Consider the following 19,583-nt stretch of genomic DNA (forward strand, 5'->3'; position numbering starts at 1 on the left):
CTGTGAGCTCCTTCTTCACAGTAGGTATGAAGCTTTGCGTTGCTTTCCCTGCTACTGTCTTCTCTTTCTTGCCTCATTCTACCTTTTGAGAACTTACCTGTGATACAAGTTGGCGAGTTTTACTTCTTCCTGTTCATATCATAAACTCGTGGTATTTGAACCGCAGAGACGGTGTGGTCTAACAGAGAGACCATTGGTTTTGGAATTTCAAGGACTATGTGTAATCTTAGTTTTACTATTCAGTAGCTGTAGAAATTAATCTTCCTGAGTTTCCTGAATTTAGCATACGTTGAAGAGTTCTGTCAGGAGACTGAATGGCCATGGATTGCGAGAGCTTGTCGGTATATAGGAAATGGAGGTTGAGAAATGGCGGGAGGGGACTGAGCAAAGGGATGCGGAAGGTGGGAAACTAATTTAGTCAAATAATTCAGATAGCATTAAGACCAGGAAGCCCCAAGAACTGGGTCTTATGGAATCAAGAGAGTATAGAAACTTGCATTTACCCTGTGCTCTCCTCTTGAACAACTCTGAGTAAGGTCTCTTCGTTTCCCTTGAAAGTCTTCTCTCCAACTTTTCTATCAGTACCTGTTTCTAAATCATCAAAGGTAATTTTGACTTTCTTTTGCAATTGAGATGAAGCATATTTGTGTTTCAACCACAACTTTTAATGCAGTCGGTATATTTTGACCCTCCCTATTTTGCTGAAGTAATTAAAAGTGAAACACTGGTGAGAGAGGCAAACAGGTGCGTGTCCTCCTCCCCCTTTAACTTCTCGTTAGTTTACAAGTAGCAAAGATTTCTGGGAAACCTCAGTGCAGACACCCTCTGTTGGATTAAATCAGTGGGATTTCCGGGAAACCTATGTAACATGGTGATTTGAGAGTGTTAAGGATTCTCAACTTTGTTGCTTAACTAGCCACATAATCTTAGACAAGTTACTTTCTTCTGAATCTGTTTCTTCATATGTTAAAAAAAGGTGAGGGGTAGAACTTATAAAAACTGTCGACCTGTCCCATAAAATATTTTGTGACTTAAAAGTTCTGTACAGAGTATGTTTGAGGTTTTCTTTTCTTTTCTTTTTTCTTTTTGTTTTTTGATAGCACTCTTCCAGTTTCAGATTTTGGGTACTTTCAGCTTTTTATTTAGACCTCCTAGAGCTCCTCTTGGCCTTCAAAGTCTTAGCTCAAAGACAGTTGAGCACATAGTAGCTCAGAGCAGAGAGAGGCCTGTTTCCTCCACTGTACAAGTCCAGAAGAGTGTAAAGGCCTTATCTCTACATAGCCAGCTTTGTCAAAGAGCACTTGGGTTGGACTTCTCTTGATATTCTTGTGTTTCTATGGCTTGGACTACAATGTATTAATTAATGTCTTTTGACCTGTGGATTCCATTCACCTTACAAATAGTCCAGGGACATTTCAGACTTGAAGTACGCAAAACTTAATTCCGTATATTCAATTCCACTTTTTCACACTGTATTCTCTTTTTCAATAACATCATTCTTCGTTCCCATGCTAGAAACCCTGATCTTTTTAAATTCTTACCTCTTTCTTTTATCCTCCTCATTATCAGTCACCTAGTCTTATTTTAACAGTGAGATCCTGACAAATCAATTAAGTTGTTTTAGTGTGACCTTTGTTATTGCAAAGAAGCCCTTCTTATTTTCTCAGGAAAAACAGGAATTGCAGCAGAGCCTGCCCAGATGTAGACAGAACTAGGTGGCAATCAGTTCTGGAACCAGTTTACACTCTGACTCCCTCTTGGCTTCCTAATCAACTCTGCTTCATGATTTTTCTCTTTCTGTATCCCTTCAGTTTTAGCCCCAGCCACTAATTCTTTCATTACCTCAGTACTGCATGCTTCAAATTCCAAAAAGAGAATGGTTCAGCTGAATAGTATCTGTTTGGCAAAACCTTTCATGCTAAGTGCTTGCTCCTAGCTCTAGTCATGTGATCAAAATAACCACCTACTGCTATTTTTTTTAGCAGGGGCTGTCCTTTGGTATGTGTTCTATTTTTTTTTTTTTTTAATTGGATCTTAATGGTTTATTTCTTTTAGGTGCCTTGAAAATGCCTTTTGGAACCATTTTTTGCCCCACTGCCATTACTGACACTTGCTTATTAGCTCTTACCTGTGCTAATGCAGCATTATCCTCCAACTTCCTAATTCGCGGGGAACTTCTTCTGGGTCATCTCCACATTGCTTCTGGAGGCAGTTGGCAGTACACATCTCATCTCGGCGTTCTCGGGGTGTTAAATAGCACCATTGATTCCTCACATAAAGGAATCCACAGGTTCTGTTGTCAGGCATGCAAGGTGCTCCATAATTATTACCTAATTGAGTTCCTAATCTTTCCCTGCTAGTCCCTCCCATAGATTTATGCTCCCACCCTGTAGTAAAGTACCATAAATACAAGAACAATTGTTGCAGCCTTGTTTATAGTAGCAAAAAAAAAAAAAAAAAAAAAGGAAAAGAAAGAAAACACTGTAACTATGTTCCAAAGGGGAATTGTTGAATATATGATGCTGCCTCTATATTCTGGAATAATATACAATGTGTTGTTTTTTCTACTTGTTACAAGCGACGGAAATGAAATTCAAACTTGTGCAAACTAAAAAGGGTATTAATTGGCACATGCACCTGAGGAGATCAAGGGATGGCCTGGCTTCTTGCATGACCTCGTGCAGAGCTTTGAACAGGGTCATCTGGAGAACATTGTCTTCTCTGTCTCGACTCCACTTCCTTTGGGTCGATGTCATTCCCAGGAAGCTCTTCCCATGGTCAGCAATGGATTGCGTTCTCAGCTTAACAACTGAGGGAAAATGACCTATTTGCCAGTAGGTACAGCAAGGGTCCTGGTTTTACTGGCCTGGCTTGAGTCACGTGCCAGTTCTTGAGGCAATCGCTGTGGCAGGGGGATGGGATATCTTGGTTGTCTGGGCCTGAATCATGTGCCCATCCCTGGAGCACCGTGGTGAAACTGTAGCCCTACTTGAATTACATGAGTTGAAAGGGAAAATTGGACTGCAGATACCAGGATGAGGAAAAATGGATTCTGATCAGGCGAGAGTAACAGAAGTGTTCCAGTGCAGCTTTAAAAAGACCCAGAAGGAGGACTGTGGCACTTGTCATACAGGGTGCCGAGTAATATGTGTGCACAAGCATATATAGCTGGAGAAATGAGTGCAAATATGCACATTAAACTATTCACGTTGGGGCGCCTGGGTGGCGCAGTCGGTTAAGCGTCCGACTTCAGCCAGGTCACGATCTCACGGTCCGTGAGTTCGAGCCCCGCGTCGGGCTCTGGGCTGATGGCTCAGAGCCTGGAGCCTGTTTCCGATTCTGTGTCTCCCTCTCTCTCTGCCCCTCCCCCGTTCATGCTCTGTCTCTCTCTGTCCCAAAAATAAATAAACGTTGATAAACTATTCACGTTGCTTATGACAGGGGAGTATGACTGGAGGAGGTCGAAGACCAGTTAGAATATTTATTATGTATCTCTCTGGGTTGTTACCAGGAGCATGGGTTATTTGGGGAAAATACTTAAAAATGTGAAACCTAAAAGTTTTACATGAATGTTAGAAATATTACACCTGGCAGTTGCTTTTTGGGTGGCACTAGTGCTAACATTTACTGAGTGCTTTCTCTGCATCAGGCGAATTGTGCCTGTGGTAGAATTTTTCATGGAGCCCCGACACTAACCTTCTGAGGCCTTGTTAAGAGCAGTGAAGGACATGTGTATAAATAAACTTGTCAAGAGAAGTGGCAAGTCACCCCCAAACCTAGCTGTCCGAATGACCTGGAGAATTAAAACAGGAAACATATCCCGAGACCCTGTCCTGGGCTACCAGATCAGAATCCCTTGGGGAGAGCCTAATCTATATATTCAGCAGGCACCCGGAGTGATTCATCTGTAATCCGTTTATGACTGAAGTTTGGGAATCCCACCGGGTCGTGTATTTCACTCATGGCAGCACAACTGCTAAGAATCAGCTGGTTTCAAACCTTAACAACTACACTATTAATGACATGGTTATTATCAGTGTTAAAATTATGTACTAGGTTTTGGGGTTAAATCAACCCTTGTAGACCAGCATGAAACTTCCCAATAGTTGTGAGATATATTTCTATAGGGAAGAGTTCTGAATTCTAGGCATCTGATTTACAAATGACCGTTTCAAATAACCAGGAAAATGTTTACTCAGAGCAAGATAGTCTTGTCATTGGACCAGCTGCATTATGCATAGCAGAGTTGGGGCGCCTGGCTGGCTCAGTCGGAAGAGCATGCAACTCTTGATCCTCAAGGTCATGAGTTTGAGCCCTACCTCTGGGTGTAGAGATCCTTCAAATAAATTTAAAAAAAAAAACAAAACATTTTTTTTTTTCAAAAAACAGAATTGGCACATTTTTTACCGTAACAACATATTACTGTTCCACATTCATGAAATAGGTGACACAGGTGTTTTGTGTAGTATCTTCTTGTAAGATTAGCACATGTCTATTTAATAAAAACTGATACAAAAATAGCACACACCACTCCTCATTCCCCATCCTCTGTCCCCTTCTCTCATACACAGAGGTGTACTTTGGTTAGACATCACCAACATAATTTCTTCTCTTACACTTTTAATGTAAAAATCTGAGTTTCAATTCAATTCTGCAGACATTTAAAAGGCAAACATGTGGCATTTTGCTTGTTTTAGCATTTTTAAGGAAGAAAACCATTATATTAAGGTAATAAACTTACACAATTAAAATCTACAACCTAATTAAGCCAGGATAATGATAACTTCCTAACAAGTAAGTTGAAATAAATTTGATTTTCCTAGTGTGCTTGTTGTAATTCGGCAGATAGTAATGAACTGAGATAGGAATGCAGAAGTTCAAGTCCACTTCAGCCTGAGTGCACACAAAACAGTGAACATATTATATAGAAAAGAAAGTGAGTGCTGTCCATTGGATTCAGTTTCGTGCCACCACTTCCCATAGTCGTCATGTTCATGGTTGTGGCTATCTTTGGGGTCACTGCTATTTTCAGAAGTGTCTTGGCATTTGAAGTCATCTTTGTATTTGAGGTTCTTTGGAGATTTGAAGTTGTCTTGAGAGTCGAGATTGTGTTGGAATTCGAGATTGTCTTGGAATTTGAGGTTGTGTTGGAATTCAAGGTTATGTTGGAATTCGAGGTTGTGTTGGAATTCGAGGTTGTCTTGGAATTCGAGGTTGTCTTGGAATTCGGGATTGTCAGAGAATTCAGACTCATTGCGGGACTCGAGACTGTCATAGAACTTGAGGTCATTAATGTAGTGCTCCCCAAAGTGTTAGTGACAAACAGGAGGAACAGGCTGATGAGTGACAGCTTGAACACCATTTTCCTGTGTCAAAATAATTATAGAAATTTACTGACACTCGGAACAGAAATCTAAGAATTAGCTTTTTTAAAGAGGAACACCTGGGGGCACCCCGGTGGCTCGGTCGGTTGGGCATCCGACTTTGGCTCAGGTCACGATCTCACGATTCATGAGTCTGAGTCCTGCGTCAGGCTCTGTGCTGACAGCTTGGAGCTCAGAGCCTGGAGCCTGCTTTGGATTCTGTGACTCCCTCTCTTTCTGCCCCTCCCCCACTTGCTCTGTGTCTTTGTAGCTCAAAAAATAAATGAATGTTAAAAAATAAAAAAAAAAAAAAAGAGGAAAACCTGAAGGAAATCTCATTCCAGCACTGGGGAGATGCTGATCTTGGGCTTTACAATTTCTTTTTTTTTGTTTTTTTGAAGTTTATTAATTTATTTTTGAGAGAGAGAGAGGGAAAGAGAGAGAATCTCAAGCAGGCAATACACTGTCAGTGCAGAGTCTAATGTGGGGCTCGTACCCACAAACTGTATCATGATCTGAGCTGAAGTCTGGCACTTAACTGACTGGCACCCCAACAATTTCATAGTTTTTAAGATAGGGAAAAAGTCAGAGTGATCAATACCAACTCCTTACAAATGGACTTACAAATGGACTCAGACAAAGGGCATAACTTGCCTGAGAATGCATATCTAAAAATGTGTAGAACTAGAACTTGAGTCTCTTAGTCCAGTCTTCTACAGACATACACCAAAAGTTTAATAATAAACCATTTTTAAAGTAAGGCTTATTTACTTTTATCTTACATTCAAACCTAATGGCTTGCCACATGTGAGATAATGCAACTACCCCATGTTGGTCATGGTTAAATACTCTTTTAACTTGAAGTGCAGACTTTAATTTTAGGAATCTAATATATCCTAAAAGTTACATTTGCCTCTAATATGTAATTCAGAAAATTTGAAGTTAATATTACCTTTTGATGTTTTTTTCTTCGAAGATTAAGAATTCAGGCTTTCTCCAGTGTCCCTTGGGGAATCTAACTTCTTACCGTATGCTGTTTAAATACAATCAGTGAGGAGGTCACATGTTCTGAACTTGACCTGGGATTTGCTCTTTGGAAATGTCCTACTGAGTATTTTCCAAACAGCTAGTATAAACAGCTGGACCTTGGCCGAGATCAAGGAATTCAAATAAAGTCTTTCTAAAATTCTACTTGTTTATTTAAGGAAGCCGGTGAACATATCTTTGTTATTCCTCTTATCTATGTGTTCATTAGTTTCTTCACTAGACTAACTAGAGGACTCTATTATTTTGCCTGCTGTGATTATCATGACTTTAAATCAAGTAAGTATATTAAGAGACAGATGTCTTAATTTTTCTTAAAACGTCTTGCTTATATGTTTATAGGTTGATTCTGAACATGTTATTTTGAAGTTTTAAAAATGACTCAGGAATATAGCATTTCAGGCATTTAATAATACATAATCCATTAGAAAAGAAGTTAAACCTTATTAATATAAAACAAGCTTAGTAAGAAAAGAAAGAAAAGGATTGCATATGGAAGTGATACTGTCATACCGTGTTAACAAAGTTTTTGTTTTTGTTTTTTTTTTAATTTTTCTTTTTAAGTGGGCTCCATATCCAGTGGGGGGCTTCAGCTCACGACCCTGAGATCAAGAGTCACATGCTTTACTGATTGAGCCAGTTAGGCACCCCAACAAAGTTTTTTTTCTTTAATACATTAAACCACCCACGTTGAAGCACATTAAGTATATTCTTTAAAGGAATTTTGTCTTTTGATTATTTCTTTTCCTTGATAATTAGCATACAGGGAAGTTCAGTTGTATCGTGCTAACGTTTTTGTCACATTGGCCGGCACTCTTTAAAATTGTGTTGACATACAAGGAAATTGCTACAAAAATGGCAGAAGTACAAGTCGGTACATGTTCCTCACATGTCTTACTTTGCTATAAAGATTTGTTTCTCCTGAATGAATAGAACCAGTGCTTGCTAAACCTTATTTATGTGGCACATGTAATAAAGAACCTCGCTAAACTGGAGATTAGCGTGATTAGACCTAAGAAGTCAACATAAAAAGCCTCTTAGCAACCAGAGTAAAAATTTATAAATCAGAGTCCTCAGATAACACAGATAACTCCTTAGTGATGCTCCAAACACTTCATCTCAACTTATTTAAAATTTAAAATTCAAAATTTTCCCTTTCCTATGTTTGAACCCAGATAGGTTCTTCTCATAGTCTGATTCTCAGTAAGTTGCATCATCACCTAGCCAAATGGCTTTCCTACCGTGGACTTTTCATGGTCCTCTTTGACTTATTAATCTTAAACTGTCTAGGCATCTTGATGAAAATTAGGTAAAATTTAAAACTCTGAACTGTCCACTCAGGTGCTTTTAATCAGAAGCCATTTGCCATTCATTATTCAGGTCTTTAAATACCTCCTGCCTCTTTTCGTTTGTTCAGTCTCCCCCCCATCTGCCCAACAGACTTCTCGTTCACAGTTCTGTTCTTCCTTCCAGGTCTAACTCGGATGGCAGTGCCTTTTCTCTGAGCCTTCCCTAATTCTATACTTCAGAATCAGTCATTTTAAGACTTCATACTTTTAGAGCATGGATCAGAGTCTGCTTGTTACTATAGATGTATCCTAAATCTCTCTTCCACCATATCCTGGCGTTCTCTTGGTCAGGATTACCTCTTCTCTATATTCCCTCCGCCTGCTAGCCCAGTGAGTGCTGGGACAGAACAGGATACAATCAACACTGGAATTGATTGCAATATCTCCTTTGTTTCTTTATGTCTGTGGGCTGATATCATTAATGATGTTTAGAATGATAAGAGCCATTTGGTCATTTGCAGTTTTCCTAAGTGTAATTTTGCCAGTCATGGGTCTGAGTTGAAGTCCCATCCCTATTTTCTTACTGCCGTTTGAGAGGTTTCTTCATTTGTATAATGATCACACTGCACGTTTGTAATCCCTTAGCTGTAAATATGAAATGCAAAATCCTCTGGAAACCTGAAGGATTTTGTCAAAAAAAATTTGGTACCAAAACTTATTTGGTGGAAACGCCTAATCTGCCTTGGCGTGAGGCTTTTCATCATTGTTATTAGTACTATCTGTATTTGTCCCACTTAGTGTGGGTGTTAATGTTTCACTGAAGAAATCTCAGGTTGACTTGGGGTATGGTCTCAAATTCTACTGAAGTGTTATATAATGCACCATAAGGCTAGTGCTTCTCACTGTGTTTCTTCTGTTCCTTCCGGGCACATCACCTCACTGCTCCATGAGTCTTTATAGTTAGGTGGTGCCACGTGTCTGTGTCTCAGTCAGGACAACGTAGGCTCCACTGATGTATGTCCCTTCCAGGCCTTCTCACCACTCGCCCATCTGGTGTCTTCTCTCAACACCTAGTAGCAACCAACGGTTCAGGAGGGGGTTCTACACATGGTGAACTACTGGATGACCTGATACCAGTGAGAAGTAAACTTTTGTTGTCTTAGCCAGGGTTGTGTTGGCATTGTGGCAGAAGTTAGTTCATGCTGACAAATACAGCTGGGTACTGGGTAGCTTGCCGTGGCCTCTCCAGATCCACTCCCTGTACGCCCCTGTCGTCCCCTGAGAGGCCGAGCTGTGTGTGGAGGATAGCATTGGGCGTCTTTGCTCACCTCCTTCTCTTTGACCTGTGGGGAAGAGTGTATTCTTTCAGCTCGCTTCCTGCAAGGCCACGGTGGGCTGACTGCCTCCCTCTGTGAAGATCATGGTTTTTGTCAGACGGCCCTCTCTGTGTCTGGTTTCTGGCAACTGCTCCCTGCGTGACTCCTTCAGGTCTACTGTCCGAGTGTCGAACAGTTTCCCTTATCTCTCTCTCAGGAAACCCTTCCCTCTCCTCTGTACACGTTCTCTCATATCCCAGTTTGAGTGTGCCACCTGTTTCCTGCTGGAACCTAAACTACTACAAACAGTATATGCACTGTGTTGTCTTCCTCAAAATCTGAACGACTCTGAATTCTGAACTGTATCTTGTCCCAAGGTTTCAGATGAGGGATTGTGGATCTGTGCCACATTCATAAGTTTATTGTGAATATTGTGATAGTATTTGCGTGGCATTCAGAACTGTGCCCAGCAAGTAGTAAGCATTGGGTAGATAGTAGCCAGAATTGATGTAAGAATAGCAACCGTGTTCTTAATTTTTATCTGGGAAATCCAGATTTCTCATATTTAGTGCTGGAGCTTTGGAACTAGCAAGGAATTATAAGAGCAGTATCTTCCCTTATATGTTACCTTGAATTGACCTTTTTTTTTTTATGTTTCTGGAACTTTCTATCTTCACCTGTTGATTCTTTCAGAACTCTTAAATGGAGAAAAGGGATCTTATTTATAAAATCATCTCAATGCTTATAAATTTTATATAGCAACTTCTGGAGAATTTCAAGTTGCAATTTTAATATGTTACTCTAGAAATAATTAGGTCCTGTTTTTTCTTCCATAACTTTTCTCTTCCGTCTTTGGGTTTTTGTCTCATGAATAGGACACTTGAATGTTTTCTTGGGTGGCAGTTACACAAACACTCTGTTAGCAATGGAAGCAATCTTTGCTGTTTAGAACACCCTCTCTAAGTACTCTGCCATTATGTTTATTACACCTGTACGTCATGTCCCTTCAACTTTTAAAGTTTGGAAAGTTGGTGCCTGGATGGCTCAGTCGGTTAAGCGTCTGACTTCGGCTCAGGTCATGATCTCACGGTTCATGGGTTCAAGCCCCATGTTGAGCTCTGTGCTCTGTTACCTCCGAGCCTGGAGCCTGCTTCAAATTCTGCGTCTCCGCCTCTCTGCCTCTCTCCCCCTCATGCTCTCTCTGTCTCAAAAATAAATAAAACATTAAAAAATAATAATAAACTTTTGAAAGTAATATGTGTTTGCTTCTGAAAGCAATTAGGGTTTTCAGGATTAACATTTTTATCATGCTACTAGTGGGCTTTTACCTGTGTTTAAAAGTAGAACATCTAGGGGCGCCTGGGTGGCTCAGTCGGTTAAGCCTCCGACTTCGGCTCAGGTCATGATCTCGCGGTCCGTGAGTTCGAGCCCCGCGTCGGGCTCTGTGCTGACCGCTCAGAGCCTGGAGCCTGTTTCGGATTCTGTGTCTCCCTCTCTCTCTGACCCTCCCCTGTTCATGCTCAGTCTCTCTCTGTCTCAAAAATAAACATTAAAAAAAAATTTTTTTTTAAGTAGAACATCTAAAACATATCAGAACTGTGTAGCACAAGTGGCTTTCATTGTGGACAATTACTCGTGAAGACACTATTTGTAAGCTTTCTGAGAAAGTGGATATGCAAATATGCAGAAACAGACTATTGTTATGTTAGACTTAAATGTGATACATTTTAGAATTGTACTTCACTTTTCTACAGTAAAATACCAGCCGTTTCATTTTAGAAATCTAATATAGGAAAGTAACACTTTTCCCCTTGTTGCAAAATACATGTTCCAAGAGCAAATGACTGTTTTGGAGGAAGTTTTTTTCCTACTTTTATAATACTGTAAGTCTGTTACCTCATTTTGGCTTGTTGTCATTTAATCTTATTTTTCGTTAATGGTGAAAACAAAGTGATTTAATTTCTGAGGGATGTCTAGAATAGACATCCTCCTTTCTGTTTTCTTCTCTCGGGTAATAGTGTTTCCAACTGCCTTGAGCTTTAAATAGAAGCCTTAGCATCAGTCTTCACTTCTACCTGTTCTTAACCACAGGCATCTGATTAGTCAGTGAGTGTTTCTGATTCTGCTTCACAAAGTGTTTTATGCTTTATCTTCACACTCCATTTACAGTTCAATCGGTTGTCAAAGCTGGGGTTAGTGAACAAACATTTGTGGTACAGGACCAAGTAGTAGGCTTTACAGGCCAAATAGTTTTTCGTTTTCTTTTTCTTTCTTTCTTTCTCTTTCTTTCTTTCTTTCTTTCTTTCTTTCTTTCTTTCTTTCTTTTTCTTTCTTTCTTTCTTTCTTTCTTTCTCTCTTTCTTTTCTTTCTTTCTTTCTTTCTTTCTTTCTTTCTTTCTTTCTTTCTTTCTTCTTTCCTTCTTCCTTCCTTCCTCCTTTCCTTTCCTTTACCTTCCCTCCCCCTTCCCCTCCCCTCCCCTCCTTTCTTTCTTTCTTTCTTTCTTTCTTTCTTTCTTTCTTTCTTTCTTTCTTTCTTTCTTTCTTTCTTGTGGGGGGGGGATTGTTTTGTTTTAAAATGCTCTTTAAAAATGTAAGGACCGTTCTTAGCTTACAGGCCACAAGTGGCATGTGGGCAGTATACTGCCGGTGGACCATTGTTTGCTGTCTAGGCTATTACAACAACTTCCTAATTGGATTCTTTGTCAACCAGGATATTACCCCATCCCCTCCATTTTCCCCACTACTGCCAGAATGATGTCTCTAAAATACTACCATGTTACTTCCAGATAAAACCTTTTATGTGCTCCGGTTAGCCAAGTTTTCATATGTAAGACATTCATATACCACCTTTGGGATTTTTGCCATTTCTTCAAAACTTCTGTTATTTCCTCAATATTTTTATTGGCTTTTATTGGACTTTTTTTTCTTAAAGGAAAATTTATATTATGCTATAAGTAAAGTCAGTATTGATTGCTCTAACTAGAAAACCACTAAGCAAAAGATAATGGTAAAAAGAAATACAGAAGTGTTAAATGCCTATTTCATATGGCACCTCATTATATAGGTACCACACTTCAACAAAACCACCGACTTACAAGGCAAAGCCTTTGTTCCTTAGCGTCTCATACAAATCTCTTCACGATCTTTTATGCTGCTCATATTAGTTGCAAGGTTGCTGAACTAAAGCAGAAGGTTGAAAGTCAGTTTGGTAAAAGGCTAGATGGTGGCCTTATTTTGGAAATCTGATGATACTGCCATCATCGATGTGGTTCCAAGTAAGCCTCTGGGATGTTCTCAGAAAAGGGTCTTCATGGTACATGGCTGAGGGTATCATCAGAGCAGTTGTCAAGAAGACTAGAGGAGCCAGTAAAGACACAAAATCTGCCCAGAAAGCTCAGAATGCCAAGTGAGCATTCTATACATTACCTTTACTATAGTGATCAAAAAAGTCTTCAAGCCATTTGTCTCAACTGGTCGTTTAAGTTTAATATTAGAGGACTAGCCATCACCAAGTATGGTAACATTTGTAGAGGGTGCTCCAGACTTTATATTAGATGCCTAGCCTTGTGCTTCCGCAACACTAACCATCTTACCATTGGCCTTGGATGCCCTTCCTTTAATGTAGAGCAAACTCCTACTTTTGATTCAAGGCCCATCTTGGTAACCTAACTCATATCCCTCTAGACATTTGTTTTTTTAATAATAACAGCTTTATTGAGATATAATTCATGTTGATGTTATGGTTAATTTAAATGTGTTTCAGTTTGAAGAAAACAGTGTCTCTAAGTTCATACTTAATGTCCTGCAGCTTTTATTGTTTTTAACTTCGAGTCAGGGCAGAGACGTACAGCATTTCACCAGGTATGTGCTTTGTTAAAGCAAGGAAGAAAGACTTCTTGTAATTGTTGTAGAAAAGCCGTGAGGAATGAGGAAATATCAGAACTTATCAATAGATGAAATTATTTTTAAACATTTCTTTGCTTTATTTGCCATCAGTGTGAGGAAATACAGCCGAGTATCTGATGTCTAAGTAATAGAACTGGTAAATGGACTGGCTGTGTGCCAGTTACTCTTATATTACACAATGTCTTACACGCAGTGGTGGTTGCTGAGGCTTTGTTTGGCAAACGAGGGCCTTCCCAGTGGTTATTGTGGTGATGGCATCCTTGTTTTCCCTTACTGATGTTTTATTTATTTATTTATTTTTTCTTTCTGGACGAAAAGCCATTAAATCTTAGTTTATTTTCTGTTGAGGCAAGGATTTGACAGGCATTTCAAGTCATTCAGCCTTCCAGAAGCGTTTGGTTTGTTTGTTTGGATGGTGGCTATGGGCAACAAAATAGCAGAGTGAAAAACTGCATTTCCTGGTATGGAGTATTTCATCAGATTTATGTGATACTTGGCACCGAGATGCCTATATGAAATATCCAGATATCTGATTGTTTACTGCTAAATCTTATTCCCTATGGGATAAATAACCTTGTAAACTAGTTATTTGAAGTATAACTGCATACATGGGGAATTATGTATCATTATGGGTTCAGTCATTTCCATTTCTGATGTTAGTAATTACCCATGAATCTCTGAAACAAGGGACAGCAGTAATCTTTGAAATATTTATGTAGCACCTACAAAGTGCTTTAATACACATGATTTATTGTATTCCTTAAAATACATATCCCATATGGGATACATGTTCTTAACTAGATTTTTACCTGAAGGCACATTTAATCACTTGCCCAAGGTAACAACACAGGCTGTGGGTAACAAAACCTTATCTCATGCTCTGTTAAACCACAATGTGCTTTAAATACACTTAGAACTGTTTTGATCAGAAAACAACTATATAGTTTACTGTTTTTACTGTGTGTGTGTGTGTGTGTGTGTGTGTGTGTGTGTGTGTGTGTGTGTGTTTAGTTTTGTGCTTTCATCTCATCGATAACTTCCAACAGATTCATAATATCAAGCCACGGTTTATAGAAAAGATAAATGGGTATGTTGAGCATATGGCTCAACTAGTTCCTAAACGTGTTTAATGGAGTTGGGGCTTTGAGCCAAAAATGGCATTTTTTTTAAGTTAAGCTTCTTTAAAACCTCACTTTGCACAGCACTTTTTAAAGTGTGAAGCAAGCTAATCTGCTTAATACAGTAACAATGGAAGTGGCATTTGTTTCTCTTTCTTGGACTGATTTCCCTTGAGCCATCCACTGGTACTAAGTTGTTCACAGGTCTCAGAATTAACCTTTTTTTTTTTTTTGGAATTATTCCATAGGTAACTCACACTGCCTAGAGCTAATTTCTTAGAAGTAGCCACCTAGCCAAATCTTCCTTCATTCTTAACTTTTCTTAGATCTCTCCTTTTTCTGGACTCTGAAGCTATTATTTTGACCTAGTGGAAGAAACGCAGACTGTAGAATAAGACTTGGAGGTTTAACTTGGTCTGTTCTAAGTAGGTCATCATTAGCGCACCAGGTACATCTTTGATCTGTATTAATTCATTGTCTCTTTTATAAATTCAGATCAAGATGGTCAAAAAACCCCACAAACTCCTAGGAGACAGTGATCTCTACACAGAAATCGAAAGGAAGAATCCGGGTTTACTAGGGGAAGAAGAGGGAAGGTAGTGTACCAAAGAGGACACGCAGTATCTCTGAGAGCTCACAAGAGAGCGCGGTGAACCAGAGGGACAGAAAGACACTTTGTTTGAACTATACAGCAACGGAGCTGGTAAATTTAAGGATGCCACTCTAAAGGCAAGGGCCTCACCATAAGTAAGCCGTAGTAAGAGTTTAAATTTTATTCTGAGATACGGGAAATTTTTGAATGTATTGGGGGTTTTGTTTGTTTAAGGAGAGAAAAGAGCCTGTCTAGTTACATTTGTTGGGGAACAATTCTGACAGCAACTGACCATGTGGTGCTAAAGTAAGCTAATACAATGTGTAGGCATAGCTTGGAGATTCTGCAGGTTCAGTTCCAGACCATGGCAATAAAGCAAGTATCACAGTAAAGCGAATCAAATGAATTTTTTGGTTTCCCAGTGAATGTCAAAGTTATGTTTACCCTAGAAGGTAGTCTGTTAAGTGTGCAATAGCATATTAGGCCTAAAATAACAATGTACATGCCTTAACTGAAGACACTTTATGCTAAAAATGCTAATTATCATTTGAGCTTTCAGTGAGTCATAATCTCTTCGTTGGTGGGTGGTCTTGCACAGTGTTGACGGCTGCTGACTGATCAGGGTGCCGGCTGCTGAAGCTGGGGTGGCCGTGGCAGTTTCTTAAAATAAGACAACAATGAAGTTTCACACATCGATCGACTCTTCCTTTCATGAATGATTCTCTGTAGCACATGATGCTGTTCGATAGCATTTTATGCACGGTAGACCTTCTTTCAGAATTGGAGTCAGTCCTCTGAAACCCTGCTGCTGCTTTATCAACAAAGCGTATGTCATATTCTAGATCCTTTGTTGTCATTTCAGCAGTCTTCACAGCATCTTCGCCAGGAGCAGATTCCAACTGAAGAAACTGCTCTCTTTGTTCCACCATAAGCAGCATCTCCATCCATTCAGCTTTTATCAGGAGATGGCAGCCGCTCAGTCCCATCTTCAGGCTCTGCTTCTAATCCTAATTTTCTTGCTGTTTCCACCACATCTGCCATTAATTCTTCCACTGAAGAATCTGTTTCGGTGGAATTCTTCCACTTGAAATCCCTGAAGTCATCCATGAGGGTTGGAATCAACTTCTTCCAAACTCCTGTTTGTCTTGATATTTTGACCTCTTTCCAACGCAGGGCCTGAGCTCCAGAGCCTGAGATCAAAACCTGAGCTGAGATCAAGACTTAGACCCTTAACCGACTCGGTCAGGTGCCCCGAACCACAAATGTTTTTAATGGCTTCTAGAATGGTATCTCCTTTCCAGAAGGTTTTTGATTGACTTTGTCTAGATCCATCACAGGATCACTGTCTGGGGCAGCTATAGCCTTATGAAATGTATTTGTTAAATAAGACTTGAAGGTCACAATTATTCCTTGATCCATTGGGCTTCAGAATGGATGTTGTGTTAGCAGACATGAAAACAACATTAATCTCATTGTCTGTCTCCACCACAGCTCTTGTGTGACCAGGTGCATTGCCAGCAAACAGTAATATCTTGAATCTTTTTTTCTGAGTAGGAGGTCTCAACAGTGGGCTTAAAATATTCAGTAAAACCATGTTGTAAACAGATGTGCTGTTATTCAGGCTTCGTTTTTGCATTTGTAGAGCACAGGCAGAGTAGATTTAGCATCATTCTTAAGTGCCCTAGGATATTCAGAATTATAAATAAGCATTGGCTGTGGGGCGCCTGGGTGGCTCGGTCGGTTCAGCGTCCGACTTCGGCTCAGGTCATGATCTCACCGTCCGTGAGTTCGAGCCCCGCGTCGGGCTCTGTGCTGACAGCTCAGAGCCTGGAGCCTGTTTCAGATTCTGTGTCTCCCTCTCTCTCTGCCCCTCCCCTGTTCATGCTCTGTCTCTCTCTGTCTCAAAAAAATAAATAAACGTTAAAAAAAAATAATAATAAGCATTGGCTTCAACTTAGTCTCCTGCTGTGTTAGCCCCTAACAAGAGGGTCAGCCTGTCTCTTGACTGACTTCTCTCTACCTACAAAAGTCCCAGATGGCATCTCCTTCCAAGAGAAGGCTGTTGCACTTACACTGAAAATCTGCTGTTTACTTCAGAATGATCTTAGCTGGACCTTCTGGAGAACTTGCTGTAGCTTCTCCATCAGCACCTGCTTCACCTTGCATTTGTGTGTTACAGACATGGCTTCTTTCCTAAACCTCATGGAGTAACTTCTCTGCCAGCTTCAAAGGGAGCTCTGCAGCGTCTTTACCTCTCTCAACTGTCATAGAACTGAAGAGGGGTTGGGTCTTGCTCTAGATTAGGCTTTAGCTTAAGGGAATGTTGTGGCTGGTTTGATCATCTCTCCAGACCACTAAAACTTTCTCCATATCAGTGACAAGGCCGTTTCACTTTCCTATCATTTGTGTGTTCGCTGCAGTAGCTTCAAGAACTTTTCCCTCGCATTCACAAAGGCCTGGCTTTCAGCCTGTCCTGGCTTTCGACATGCCTTCCTCACTAGCCTTGATCACCTCTAGCTTTTGTCTTACAGTGAATGACATGTGACGCTTCCTTTCACTTGAATGCTTAGTTAGAGGCCACTGCAGGGTCGTTAATTGCCCTAATACCAATATTGTTGTGTCTCTAGGAATTGGGAGGCTGAAGGAAAGGAAGTGGTCGTAGGGACACAATGCACACATTTACTTATTAATTCACGATCTTATGTGGATGCTGTTCTGGGCACCCCATAACAAATATAGTAGTAACATCAAAGATCACTGATCACAGGTCACCATAATAAACATAATTACGATCAAAAAGTTTGAAATATTGGGAGGAATTACCAAAATGTGAGAGACACGAAGTGGGCAAGTGCTGTAGGAGAAATGGCGCCAATAGGCTTGCTCAGTACAGGGTGGCCACAAACCTCCAATACGAGAAAACGCACTGTGTATGAAGGTGCAGTAAAGTGAAGCCCACTAAAATGAGGTGTGCCTGTGAATGTGCTTCCAAGAATGCTGATTATGTTTCTCTGTCTCTGGTCTTCATTTCATGATGCCCTCTCGTGTCTTGACCACCCCTTCCCATTCACAGTTCATTTTTCGTCTTCCCATTTTCTTGTTTTCCTCCTTGACCTAGATCTCTTGGACAGCTGTCTCAATAGTTCTTTTTTTAGATCGCTTGCATTTTTCAAGGACAAAGCAGTTAATAAAACGTACTTGGTATACAGTATTAGCATTTTGGTATAGATCTCTTTTTTGTTGTGTTTAATATACAGTTCTATATGTTTATATCCTATAATTTTTGCTTTCTAGTTTTTGCATTCTCCACATTTCATACTTCAAAAACTCTTCATAAATATTCTTATTGGATACATAATATTCTGGTCAGTGGGATCATGATCTACTTACCTAATGTCCTAATGGTATTTAGCATTGTTTCCATTTTTCCTGCTGTTAGAAAGAATTGACCTAGAATTTACTAGGTTAAAGGTTAAAATATTTTAGGTTTTTGAACATTGTTGTGTTGGGAGGCCTGTAGCTGGTGTATTACATTAAGAGTATGCAGGTTATACCATAATGGGTATTTACCCAAAGAAAATGGAAACACTGATTTGAAAAGATAGATGCACCCTTATGTTTTTCACAGCGTTATTTACAAAGCCAGTATGGAAACATCCCAAGTGCCCATTGATAGGTGAGTGGATAAAGAAGATGTGGTATATAAATACACACACACACACACACACACCCCTACATACATTCATACACACAATGGAATATTAGCCATAAAAAAGAATGACATCTTTGTGACAACATGGATGGACCTAGAAGGTATTAGGCTAAGTGAAATAAGCCAGACAGAAAAAGATAAATACCATATGATCTCACTATGTGGAATCAAAAACAAAACAAAACAAAACAGACTTTTAAATACGGAAAACAAACTGGTGGTTGCCAAAGGGGAGGTGCATTAGGAGATGAGCAAAATAGATGAAGGAGAATAAGAGGTATAAACTTCCCATTATGAAAATAAATGAGTCATGGAGATGAAAAGGAAATAGGAAATACAGTTAATAATATTGTAGTAACGCTGTATGGTGACTGCACTTATGGGGAGCATTGAGTAATGTATAGAATTGTTGAATCACTGTGTTGTATACTTCAAACTAACATAACATTGTGTTGTAAAAAGAGGAGGGATTTAAGGGAAAAAAAAGGACTCTGTGGCTTATGACCTGTACAAACCACACACATGGTGCTGGCAGGTAGCTCCCTAAGCACCTGAGCTTCCACTTTGGGGAAGTGAGAACCCTGGGGTGGTTTTGATTTGATTTGTTTTGGCACACTCACACAAAGGAAGTAAGGTCAAAAGATGTATTACTTAGGGATCCCAGAAGTGTTGAGGGGGCTGGGCGCAATGAGCTGGAGGAAGGCATGCTTCCGTCCCGGCTTACCGGCAAGCAGGAAACAGCACAGGGTATCAAGCACCTGTTACTTAGAAGGTGGTTGGGACGACAGTCACTAACTTTTCACGGGCCCAACTCTGAGTAGTTATTTAACAATGTGCACCAGGAAAAGCAAAGCAGGAACTGGTGGTGGAAATGCTAAGCTCGGGTCCTTATCCGGAGGGCCAGACTCTGCGTGTGTGCGGGGTTGTCCTACTGCCAGACGCCTAGGCAGCAGCTCAGGGTAGCTGTTTCCTCCTCACGGCTGCCAGTTGCCGTTCAAAGAAGTGGTGCCAACATGTGAATGTGGTTATTTCGTGATGGCTTCCCCGGCCTTCATTTCTGTTTCTTAAAGATTGCTTGCTGAATTAATGATGAAAATGGTATCCCATTTTGTTTTCATTTTCAGTCATTATGTGGTAGTCCCTAGGTCCATAAACTTTTCAGTCAGGATACTTCCTGTCTTTTAAGTGTTCTGCTTATGTCCTTTGCGCATTTACCCATTGGGAATCTAAATATTTTTCTTATC

At 40.1% G+C, this 19,583-nt stretch overlaps 1 protein-coding gene across 7 annotated transcripts in view; it reads left to right on the plus strand.

Moving 5' to 3' along the window:
• Positions 1-19,583, plus strand: part of NF1 (neurofibromin 1) — a 248,210-nt gene that overhangs the window by 150,912 nt on the left and 77,715 nt on the right. The window lies entirely within an intron of this gene.

The sequence above is a fragment of the Lynx rufus genome, unplaced genomic scaffold (assembly GCF_022079265.1).
Source record: "Lynx rufus isolate CCGP_SWC_20201006 ecotype Redwood Valley unplaced genomic scaffold, mLynRuf1.p SCAF_18, whole genome shotgun sequence".
NCBI classification, from domain to species: domain Eukaryota; kingdom Metazoa; phylum Chordata; class Mammalia; order Carnivora; family Felidae; genus Lynx; species Lynx rufus.